The sequence below is a fragment of the Equus caballus genome, chromosome 19, assembly GCF_041296265.1.
Source record: "Equus caballus isolate H_3958 breed thoroughbred chromosome 19, TB-T2T, whole genome shotgun sequence".
Lineage (NCBI taxonomy): Eukaryota > Metazoa > Chordata > Mammalia > Perissodactyla > Equidae > Equus > Equus caballus.
The window spans coordinates 66,482,822-66,494,906 of record NC_091702.1 but is presented as its reverse complement, the minus strand read 5'-3'; the positions used below and the strand labels follow the sequence as shown (position 1 = coordinate 66,494,906).

General features: G+C 40.9%; 1 long non-coding RNA gene across 1 annotated transcript; it reads right to left on the bottom strand.

The window, feature by feature from the left end:
• Window positions 1-5,490: 5,490 nt before the first annotated feature.
• Window positions 5,491-10,009, bottom strand: LOC138918938 (uncharacterized). The gene is made up of 2 exons (XR_011428707.1): window positions 9,869-10,009; window positions 5,491-6,036 (listed from the first exon to the last, which is right to left on the bottom strand). It is a non-coding gene; the product is annotated as an uncharacterized lncRNA (long non-coding RNA).
• Window positions 10,010-12,085: the final 2,076 nt, after the last annotated feature.

The window sequence follows — 12,085 nt, the reverse complement described above, 5'->3', positions numbered from 1 at the left end:
CAGCCCCCAGATCACAGGAAAGTACCCCTTGTATCGAGGGGAAAGTGGGTGGTAGAACCCCTTGGAGAGCTAAAATACATCTTTCAGAGTTAACTCTTTTCCATGCTATGGTCTCCCTACAATGTCCTGATTCAGCAGGAAGTAGCTAAACAACGCCCTGTCTCCTCCTTGACCATAACATTATGGGTTACTACTGACAGGGGGGAAATTGTAAGTCAGCAAAAGTGAGGCCATCTTGTTTTGCTAAATGGCCCCAGCCCCTCCTCTGTGTGACTACTCACTGTACTGCACACAGTCTAAAAAATTCACATACTCTCCTGATTTATGACCTCCACTTATGGATGTACTCCCTGATACCTTGATAAATTAAAACTTTGCTCTGAGTTTCTCTCCAGGAACAGGCTGACCACAGGCAGGAAACACGCCTACGAGTTATCCATCACAGCTCACAGAAGAATGGGACAATGTGATGCCTGGAACCCATCATGCCTGGAGACCAACATCCCTGGATCCCCTCCCTACCACCCATTTTCCCTATATGACTGCCTCAAGATTCTGCAATCCTCCAAGATGGGTTTTTGAGACATTAGTCACCTGCATTCTAATTAGCTGGCTAATCTAATTAAACTTCCCTTGTCCATCTCTAATTCGTTGTGATTAATTGGCTTAGATCACGGTGAGCAGAGGGAGCCCATTGCTCGGTATCCTTCTCACACAAGGGATGCCCACATGGTCAAGCAGCAGTGAGGTTCCTGACTATGAAGTTTGGTGTGGAATACACTGCTCAGCTTGGACGATGAACAGTTGATGGTGACAATAAGAGTCAAAGTTAGAGGTCCATCTCAAATTCCAATAAACTCCAGGATTCCTTATAGAATCCTGAGATAGGAAGGGGGTCTCCCCATCTACTCCATGAACAACTTACATTTTCCAAAAGAGAAGAGTTGGATTTTCTTCCAACCATGATTGTGTGTGCGGGGGCGGGGGGGGGGAGAAGAAATTGATTTGACCTAGAAAAATAAAACAACGTTACATTTCTTTCACTTTGAGTGAATGGAGTGAATCGTGTTCCTTACTCTCCTGTTTCAGCTGCATTCAACTCAACTGTGAGCTGAGAAATTCTATCAACCTGTCCGAAGTTGCCTTCTCAAGGGATTATCTGGAAAGCAAAGATAGATTTACACAAGATGGATTATCTTTCTTTGGAATTTACATACTTAGATTCAACCATGTAGATTATTTAAATGAGATATGGTCCGACAAAGAAATTTGTGAACTCTGAAGCAAACTACAAAAGATGACAGAAACACTGTGCAGAAGACAAGAGCTTTGGAGATGTCAAGACAAGCTGCGAGACCTGGACGAGTGGCTTGTTCCCTCTCAGCCTCAGTATTTCATCTATAAAATAAAGGTTCGAGTACATTTTCCATCAGGTTGTAGTGAAGAAGGAAATGAATGCATACTTAAAGGCACGAGGCCTTCAATAAATGCTCATTTTATCCTCTGTCATAACCACAATTGGCGTCTTTTGATCTCCTTTATTTTTAGATAAACTTTATTGATATATAACATACAGAAAAGTACATCATCACCACAGAGCCTGATGAATTACGTGGCAGGAATACACCCTCATAATCACTGTGAGATCAAGAACAGGACGTAAGCAGTGTCAGGGAAGCCCCGCCCTCTGTGCTCCCCCAGTCATCCCTCCTTCCACCTCCTCCCTTAATGTAACCACTATCCTCACCTCTAACATCATCGTTTAGTTTGGGGGTTCTTTAAAGAGTTTATTTTGATAAGAACACTTGATATGAGATACAGCCTCTTAAATTTTAAGCGCACGTTGTTGTTGACCACAGGTACAATGTCGTACACCAGATCTCTGGAGCTCATTCATCTTACTTAGCTGAAGCTTTATGTTTGCTGATTAACACCAGCATTTAGCTTTGTCTGATTTTTAAACTTAATACACATTGAATCATACACGATGTATCGTTTCGCATCTGGCTTTGAAGCCAGGTACCTGAGAGTTACTGTAGATATTCAATAAGAACATGAGTGTCCTTTGACCTAGATTTCCCAGCACAGACACAGATGAATCTTGTTAATTTGCTGTTTTCTTGTTTAACTTGAAGGGTGACTCAGGGGTCTCAAGGATTTGTGAGTTTGTTTTGCAGAAGAAAGAGAATGCCTTTGGGGAGGTTGCCATCACCAGATGGCCAACCTCCAGCTGCTGTTGCTGCCCAGACATTAGATTGCCCAGGGGCTTATTGGGAGTGACCTCTTTGTTTCTCTGGAGTTCCTCCTGCCAATCGTCTTAGCTCTGTAAACCCCCCTGCTTTCCTCTCTTGTGAGGCAAATTAGAGAGAATCCAAGTGCCCACCTTTTCCTTTTGGCCAATTCAAATAAACCTTTCTCCACCTCCAAGAACCGGTGTCTCAGTGGCTTACTGTGAATCTGGCACACAAACTTGAGATTAAGAGGTTCAGTATCAGCTTCTTTCACTTATTTGGGTAAAATTCACTCATATTTTGCATTAACCAGGAGTTGGTTCACGTTCATTGCTGAAGAGTCTTTCCTTTGTTTGAGTATACCATATTATATTTATCCATTCTTATATTGGAGAACATTTGTGTTGTTTCCAGGCAATGAGGAATGGGTGCTGTGACAATTCATGCTCATGTGCACGTTTCTCTTGGGAGTATGAATCAGGGCCAAGTTGCTGTGTCATATGGTATGTGTATGAACAGCTGTCATACATACCGCCAAACGATTTTCACAGTGGCTGAGCCAATTTCTCTCTAACAAGTCATGTGAAAGTTCCTGTTGTTCCTCATCTCCACACTTGGTATTGACAGGTTTTTCTTTCTTAACTTCTCTCTGCTGATGCAGGTAGATTGTTCTCACTGTGGTTTGATTTACATTTCCCTGATAGCTAATGAGCCTGAGCACCTTTCACATCCGTTGATCATTTGTTTCTCTTCTTCTGTGAAGCGCTTGTTCAAAAAGTTTTACACACTTTTTTTATTAGATTGTCTTGTTAATTTTTCTTTTTTTAGTAATTCTTTATACATCATTTTTCCTACTCTGTGGTTTGCCTATTTGCTATATTAGTGGAGTTTTCTGAGGAAAAGAAACTTTAAATTCTAATGTAGCCCAATTTACCAGTCTTGTACTTTGTGGTTAGTGCTTTCATCATGCTGAAGAAATCATTCCTTACCCCAACAATCATGAAGATATTTTCCAATGCTTTCTTCTAGAGGTTTTATTTTTTAAAACTTTCATTATTGGTCTAAATCTACATGGAACTGATATTTTTATGTGATGTGAAAAGGGGATTAGGATTCACTTTTTTTCTACATATGGATATCCAATTGATTCAGCACCATTTATTTGTAAAATACTCTTTCCTCGCTTCTCTGCCAAGAGGCCTTTCTCATCAACCCTGTCTCCATGTGTGTGAGTCTGTCTGGATTCTCTGATTCTGTTCCAGGAGTCACTTGTCTGTTCATAACTGCTGCACTCTCACAGTTAGTGTTGATATTTGGTACTATAAGTGCTCCAGTTCTTTCCTTTTTCATCAAGATTATCTTGGTTCTTCCTGGCCCTTGCAGTGCCATATGCATTTTAGAATTAGCCTGTCAGTTTTTTCACAAAACCTGCTTGGGCTTTCACTGGAATTACATTAGATCTATAGATGAATTTAGGAAGTATTTTACACACTTAACATGTTGAGTCTTCCAAACCATGAAAATGATTTTTCTTCCATTTATATCTTCTTTAATTATGCTCAATAATGTTTTGTAGTTTTATGAAGAGTGCTTATAACTTTCATTACTCTTTATCTAGATTTTGCTCTTTTGATACTTTTGAACATTTTAGCTTCTCAAGTTTTTACTTATTCTTCCAGATAGTATTAGTGTTTCATATATTTCATATTCCTTTAGATTTACACATGTATTTATCCCTTCTGTTCTTTATTTCTTCCTGTTTCATTGTGCTTTCTATCTGGAACCATTTATCTTCTGACTAAAGAACTCCCATTAATATTTCTTCGGAGTAAGTCAACTGGTAAACAATCTCTGTTTTTTCATCTGAAAACATCTTTATTTCACTTTTACTTTAGGAAGGCATTTTCAGTGGGTGTAGAATTCTAATACAGTTATTTTCTTCTAGCTCTGATGTTAGATGTTATTTGATGTTGGTGCTCCACTTTCTTTTCTTGAGAATTCAAGAGTCAGTCTTATTGCTGCTATTTTGAAGATTGTACATCTTTTCCCTCCAGCTTGCATTAATATTTACTATTTGTCTTTGGTTTTGAACAATTGCACTATGATACACCGGTATGTTGTTTTATCTGTATTTAATTTGAATGGGGTTTATGGCTTCCTGAATTTGTGACTGGACGTTTTGTAAAATTCCGTCATTTTGATCTTCAAATTTTGTCTCTTCTAGTTTCTTTTTGGTAGGATTTCAATTACACATATATTAAATATTTTCACCATTTCCCATTTATCTCTTAGGCTTCCTCTTTGTGTGTATGTGTGTGTTGTCCATTCTCGTTTCTCTCTGTGCTTTGTACTGGATATTTTCTCCCAATTTATGTTCCAATTTGCTAATCTCTTTAATTGCTTCTATTAACTTTTTAATTTTAATTATTATATTTTTTCGTTTCTATAATTTCCACTTGAAGAATTTTTATATTTTCCAGTTTTATGCTGAGATTCTCCATTTTGTCATCTGATTTGGGGAACATATTAATATGTTATTTTAAACATCATGTATACTAATTCCAATATTTAGATCTCTAGTGAGTATATTTCTATAATCTGTTCTCTCTTGTTTTTGAGTCATGTGGTCTCATCTCCTGGTATACCTAGTAATTTTTTATTGGCAGCTAGACAATATATATAATAAATTGTAGAGCTATTTTAAGACTCTCGATAATATTATCTTCCAGAGAGAATTCATTTTTGTTTGGCAATTAGATAAGAGGAAGATTAATTTTAATTCAATCAAGGATTTTGTTGATTTAATGCCAGCCTTCATTATTTTTGAGAGCACATGTGGCCCTTCTCTAGTTGCGAGTTAAGATTGGAGTGTTTGCCCAAGTCTCTTCTCCTTGATAGACCTGAAGCCGATGTTTGCCCACCAGCCCTGTGAGACTGTTGGGAACTTTGCGGGGCTTCTCAGCCTCTTGGCTTCTGCTTACAAACAGGTAAGCGCGCAAGGAGAGAAATAGGGCCAAATTGGGCTCACTTCTCTCTGCTTTCATTCTGTCTTAGCCTAAGTTCCCTGGAAAAGAAATTCTGAGTAAAGGCTGAGCGCTGATAGTTTCCTGGGAGGAAAACCCTGAGACTATAAAACTAACAGGAACAGAAAGTGGGCAGAAAAAGAGAAGCAGAGACAAACTGGCGTATTACTGCAGACAGCCAGCTTCCTGAAGAGACGCAGCTCACTGTACAGAAACACCCTTTGAACAGTCCGGTAGAGGGAGAAAGAGAGAGGAATTTATTTAACAGCTCCCTCCGTTGAACGACAACTTTCATTGATCGAAATTTACCCCACAAGACATTAACTTCCATGCATTTCCAAATTTTTCAACTGGCCTCTTCAGACCCACTGGGGAAACAAAATCCCAAACCCTGCAGCACATGCTTCATCCAACTCCAGAGCTGGTGAGACAAATCAGATCCTTGATGGATGCGGTGGGCCTGGCGCCACAGCTGCAGCAGCTCACACTACACCAGGAGCGATGGAGCCCAGGCTGGAGATGAGCGCTCACCTCGAGGGGGGCTGAAGCAGCCTGTGGAGCTTTTTGATGGAGTGGTGACTTCACGTCCATGGTAAGTTTGAGGACCTGGGAGACAGACAGAGCCTAGAAGACTCGAGGAGCTTCCTGAATTTGTCCAGCGGCAACTTCTTCGAGGAATCGTGATCTCCCAACGCCCTTTCAGGCTTCACCATTCCCCACTGTCTTCACACTGATGGTTTTACGTGTTGTCCAACATTTCTAATTCTCAAGGGAAGGTCTGTCTGTAACAACATACTCCACGTTACTGGGAAAGAAAAAACACTGCTCTTTTTGAAAGATCCTGTTATAGTAATATAAGATGCTAACCCCATGCACCACTGACGCCCAAACATAGCGAAAAATTAGTTGGTTGACATGAGCCTCGCAGTAAATTAGTGGGACACCAAAATGTCAGGTTCTTACCTGTAGGTAGAAATCACGCTTCACCTACATGTTGATTCCTCAGATACGTTCAGTCAATACTTTCAAAGTCAAGTTGCCCCTTAATTTCCTCAGATGAATCACTGACTAATTACTCATCTAGTGGAAATCCCATTCTGACTAAAGCTCAGATCACGGGTGAGGCTATAGAAGAAGGGCCCAGAATTTACAAATTACCTCAACCCCAAAGCAGAGGGGTCACAACTGGTTTGTTACATGTTCACTAGTGTTTAATCCTGACCTGCAAAAACTCAACTCAGACTGGTTACCATCTCTCCTTCCTTTTCCCAGCTGTAAACCTACGTCTGGTCTAACCTACAGTCTGTGATTCAACTCCTTGTGACATTCTCTAAGAACTTCAGAATCTCCCCACCTGTTGTTACAAAGCATTGCTGACCTGTATGAACCCTGCAGTTTTTAGCTTCTTCCAGGTTAGGCCAAAAATACCAGGTCTTAATGAAGCCTCCTTACCGAAGTTGACCATTGTATCTGTTCTGTATTTTTATGTCATATAAAACATGAAACTGGAAATATCGATGTAAGGAGCTCTATTAGGAGCTCTAATAAGGGTCTTCTCTTCTGCTCACTGCATTCCCAGAGCACCTGAGATGCCTCTCTTATTATAAAGACCACCCTTTGGAGAAGAGTACTAGATGTATGCCTAATAAAAGGCTTCAGGGAAATCCAGAGATCCTTCATCCTTCACTAGCTTCCTCCAAAGTAGCAGTAAGTGCGCTACATATATTTTAGGACAGTAACCTTTGTCTGCTTCCTCCTGTCTGTCATGTGTCACCACCAGGGCCCTTCTCGCCACTGTAATTTGAATATGTGTGGCCAGTGGGAAATGATGACCTCTCCAAAGGGAAGATGATCTTTCTTCAGTGAAGGGACTATGCATGGCTGTGGTTACCTGCAGGGACCTAATCTACAGCCCCTGTCTCAACATCAAGAAATGCTTTACCACAACATCGTGTCTGGAGTTGAAAAACGTGTGTGCAGTATGATCTCGACAACTCATATATATGTCTATAAAATGTATATGTCCATATGAGGATGTATATCAAAATGTTAACCAATTATACCAGGAGCATGGAATTCTGAGTGCAAGCTAATCTCTATGCACTTATTTGTATTGTCATCATTTTATTTAATGGGCATATAGTTTTTTTTCCAAAAAAAGGCTATTTTGTCAGATGTGCTCTTCTTGTTACTTAAATCAGTTAAAACATGAAATGCGTAAAACAGGTGGCACATAGTTTGTGCTCAATAAATGTTAGCTATTATGTTTACTGCATAGCAAAGTAAATTCATCTTTTTCACAAACTGCAGACTTAAGATACCTATATTTAACTGCATAGATCTTAAAGAGTAAATGGGTCTATGAAGACACCAAATGCTAAGGATTTTTGTCTCATTTATTTTAATGAAGTATAATTGAAAAAAGAAAAAAGATCGATGATATCTATTAGGCAGAGGAAGACGAGAGATCTGAAGTCAGCAACTCTAAGCTGTGAGTGCTGTCCCTGGTTGGCTGAGGTTATAATCTGGGCAGAAAAGAATGAAAAAATAACTGGAGAGGAAAATGATGAGCAAAGGAAGAGTGGAAGAGAGAAAAGAAAACAGAAATGGAAAGGAGAGAAAAAAGTTGGATACAAAGATTAATTGGAGGACAGAGAAAAGAGGAAGAAAATGACAATCGGAAGAGTAGCGTCTGCACAGACCAATTAACGTTCCCACACATGCCAGGCATTCTGCCAAGTGTTTGACAAGATTTGTCCCATTTAATTTTAGACCAATCGCCTGGAATTGGTATTTTATCATCCCTATTGAGCAGGTGAGAAACTAAGGCTTTCAGTATTTAAGTGATTACCCCCCGATTATGCGCTGCATGTCTTTAGGGAGATGCGTCCTGGAACGCCCAGTTCTCTTTGAGCCTCACTTTGGCCTGATTTTTGTCTTCTTGGGAGTGTGATGTCAGACCTTGCCAGATGATAAAATAAATGAACAGAATATCTGCCCCCTGTTGGATGTCCTCTGTGTTGTCATTATTTTCTGTCATTCTGTGAATCAAGCAGTTTTGATAAGGCTCAGAATAACTTAATATGAAGAAAAATTCCAAGGCGTAACATTAATACCATGTTTGTATTTTCCAAACTAAAACTTAAATTGTTAATTTTAAGACATTATAGTTGCAAATTTATTATATATAAAATTTTACCGGGGCTGGCCTGGTGGCACAGTGGTTAAGTTCGTGTGCTCTGCTTCGGCAGCCCAGGGTTTACAGGTTCGGATCCAGGGTGTGGACCTAGCTCTGCTCATCAAGCCATGCTGTGGCAGCATCTCAATACAAAATAGAGCAAGACTGGCACAGATGTTAGCTCAGGGCCAATCTTCCTCACACACAAAAAAAATTTACTAAAGTATAAAGAAAAAATCACAAAACTTTTTTTTTTTTTTGAGGAAGATTAGCCCTGAGCTAACATCCGCTGCCCTCCATAAATGCCACGCTGGTGAATGCCATTCCTCTTTATTATTTTACAATATTTTGTGTAAGATAACCACAGCCACAGCCAACAGCTTGGTCCAAACTGAGATAATGGAAAGAAAGTTGCATGCATTTCACTGCTTTGCATAGTAGCAATCACCATGGTGACACACAAAGCATTTTGGGGGGTCAGGCGGGTGAGTAGGAAAGAGAGGAATTAATGACTCAATATCTCCGGGAAACCATTGTTCAGTTAAGGTCAAATCACGCCAATAAACTACTATGTTAAGATTTGATAACGTAATACTTAAGATACTTTGTCCCAATTTAAAGATTTGGAAATCTTGAAAAGTAGAAAATGTCATAAAAAAATTTTAAATTTAAAAATAGCAATATTTTGCAAACTGCAAGTAACAAAACACTTTTAAAAGTGCCTTTAAGAATAGGGGTTTATTACTTTACAACCAAGAAGTCTGGAGGAAAGTGTTTCCGGGTTTGTTGGCGCTGCTGGATGGTTTATCCGCCTGCGGGACTCTGCATCCGCCATCCTTGGTCCCTGGCTCCAGACCGGCGCCCCGGCAAGATGGCTTTCTCTTCCATCTTTACTCCATGTACATATGACAATATTTGGGCCCCCAAAATGGGTGTTTCTTCCCATGTGTCACTTTTGCTTACAGAAGAAACCCTTTTCCAGACTCCTTATTTTGCAGTGCCCAGGCCTGAACCCCCGCCGCCCCCACCCGGACCCCTGCCCACGGGCGCCAGCTGAGCAGCTCCCAGCACCTCCAGCCTGTCACAGGCGCCGTGCTCCACTGAGGGGAACCTGGCCACCACGCCCACTTTCACAGGTTGGTCTACTTCTTGCAAACGTTTCTTTCTTTTGAAGGTTTTAGCTGCATTGTTTAAATCATACGGCATATCAGGTTTTATAACCTGCCTTTCTACTTAATATTTCACGAAAGCATTTGTTCCATAGTAATAGTCTTTGGAAAATTTATTTTAAATGGTGACATAATATTCCACGTAAAAAACATGTCACAATTTACTTAGCTTATCATAAGCAGAGTCGTTTTCCTTTATGGAATCCGCACTGGGTATTAAGCACTAGAGTATACCAGAGGCTAGACAGAAGCCCCTCTAATCCTTACCACAATCCTGCAAGGTAGCTGTTATCATTCCGACTTTGCAAAGGAGGAAACTGAAGCTCGGAGAGGTCAAAACGTGCGCGATGTTCCTGCTGGTAAATGGCAGAACAGGAAATTTGAGCCCAGAGCCATCTGATTCCCAACCTGGCAAACACGATAATGTTTATCCAATGTTCTTGGGGGGAAAAAAGAAATTAAAACCCAAGTGAATGGACCAATTCATAAATAGAAATAGCTAAGCTTATTATTGAGCAAAACCAAATAAACAAAGCAAAACAAAAACCTGCATTTGTGCAGGTAGCCAGCAAATGGCTACAAAGCTGGATATTCAGCTCCGCTTACTGGAACTGAAGACACGGGTCAGCCTCTTGCTTTTGGGATGTCATCAGCGGTTACCCAGTTTGCACCAGTCGTTCTGTTGAGCTTAGTGTGACATCCTGTTTTTCATAGTTCTTGACCAGGCTTACTCTGACCCTTTGTTCTTCATAATTCTTTATCAGGACTTCCTACCGTTGCCCCTGACAGTGTATCTAGCACAGACAATTAGTCACATTCTTCGACATTCCTCAGTAAGGTTGGTGTAGGTTCTGTTTCTCATAGCACCAACAATGAAAAGCTCCTGATTTAACTTTCATATAGCCAAATAAATTCCACTACCCAATGGGAAATTCTGTGAACCATATGTATATTTGGTACTTTCTGCAACAGGGTGGTCTATATCCTCACACATGTGACAGTCAGTCTTTGTGTTCTGAACATGTTAAGAAGGCCATACAGTATCTGTAAGTGTCAGCAGTTAAAAGGAATACAGGAATAAAGAAGGGGAAATAAGAGAGGATGAAAGTAGGGAAAGAAATGCATACATAGGGCCCAGGAAGGGAAAGATGGACAGTGCTGTAACTATTGTCAGTTCTGCTGAGACAGGACACGTCCTAGAGCAGACTGCAAACAGCACAGGGCAAATGTTTCTGTTTAGCCAAAAGGACCAGCAGAGAGTAAGCCAAACTCACCTGCTGTCACTGATTGGGTAGCCACGGTTCACCTCTGAGGACACATCCTCTCGCTGTCCCCATCCAGGAACTTGGGCTCTTGATTGCAAACTGTCGGTCCACTTTCAGACACTTTGGGCCAGACTAAGTTATTTTCTCCTTTCCTTCCAGGACATGCTCCAGAGGGCTTTCCCCAAACCACCTCCTTTCATTGTCCAGTGCTCACCTCCTCCTGTCTGCCCACCTGCCGTCCCTGTCTATTGTGTGGGTGCTTCCAGGAGCAAGATGATGTAAAGAGGTTTCCTCTGGACTCAACGAAGCACAGCCAGACAGGACACAATGCTGGCCACTTTCCTGGTGAGGACACTTCCTGAAAAGTGCTGACAGTCTGGCAGATGGGAGACCAGTCCCTTAGGGAGCAGCGAACGCTCCCAGAGCCTCCCAGCCACCCTGCTGGGCCTCTGCCCTGGTCATCAGGGCTGCTCCAGGTCCCTGAACCAGAAAGTCGTCTGCCGTCTGTCTGGCCAGACCAAAACAATTTGCTGGATCAGGATTCGTGGTGGTTCTTTGCCCCATTCTCACACAGGCCTCTGGCACAGAGAAGGGAATTCACAAATTTGCCTTAGTTTGATCTTTGTGACTAAGCAAGAAAGAAGTGTTGGCTTTACCATTTCTCCAATCTAGATTACTAATATTCTCACTTAGCACCTCATTAATAATCCAGTGCTCCGAGTTTGGGGTTTATTTGAGAAAGGAGAAAGATGATGAGTAAGTGAAGATGTGAAAAATAAGTGTTATTGGGATATATATGTATATATATATAAAATAAGATTAATAAGTGAATTTTATGAATTTATAGAAAGAAGAAGAAAGACTGGATACGTACAGATCTGGTTTTCATTCTGGCTCCCACAAGTCCTAGCGGAGTGACTTACTACAGGTTGGTTAACTTCGTCAACATCAGTCAACAGCCTTATCACTGAAATGAAAGTGATGATAGCTACGTCTGAGGGGTGTGAAGGATTGTGAGAGAGGACGTCTATCGAGCACGAGGCATAGAGGGATTGAACAGCAATGTTAACTCCCTTTCCTCTCTCTTTAACCCATCAGCCCAAGTGAAGATAGGTTTTTTTAAAAGTTTTTCAATTAATCAACAAATGCACTTGAGGTATTAAAACATCATTGTGACCTTCAAATTATAATCTAGCTGGCAGTATAATGCTAAGTCACA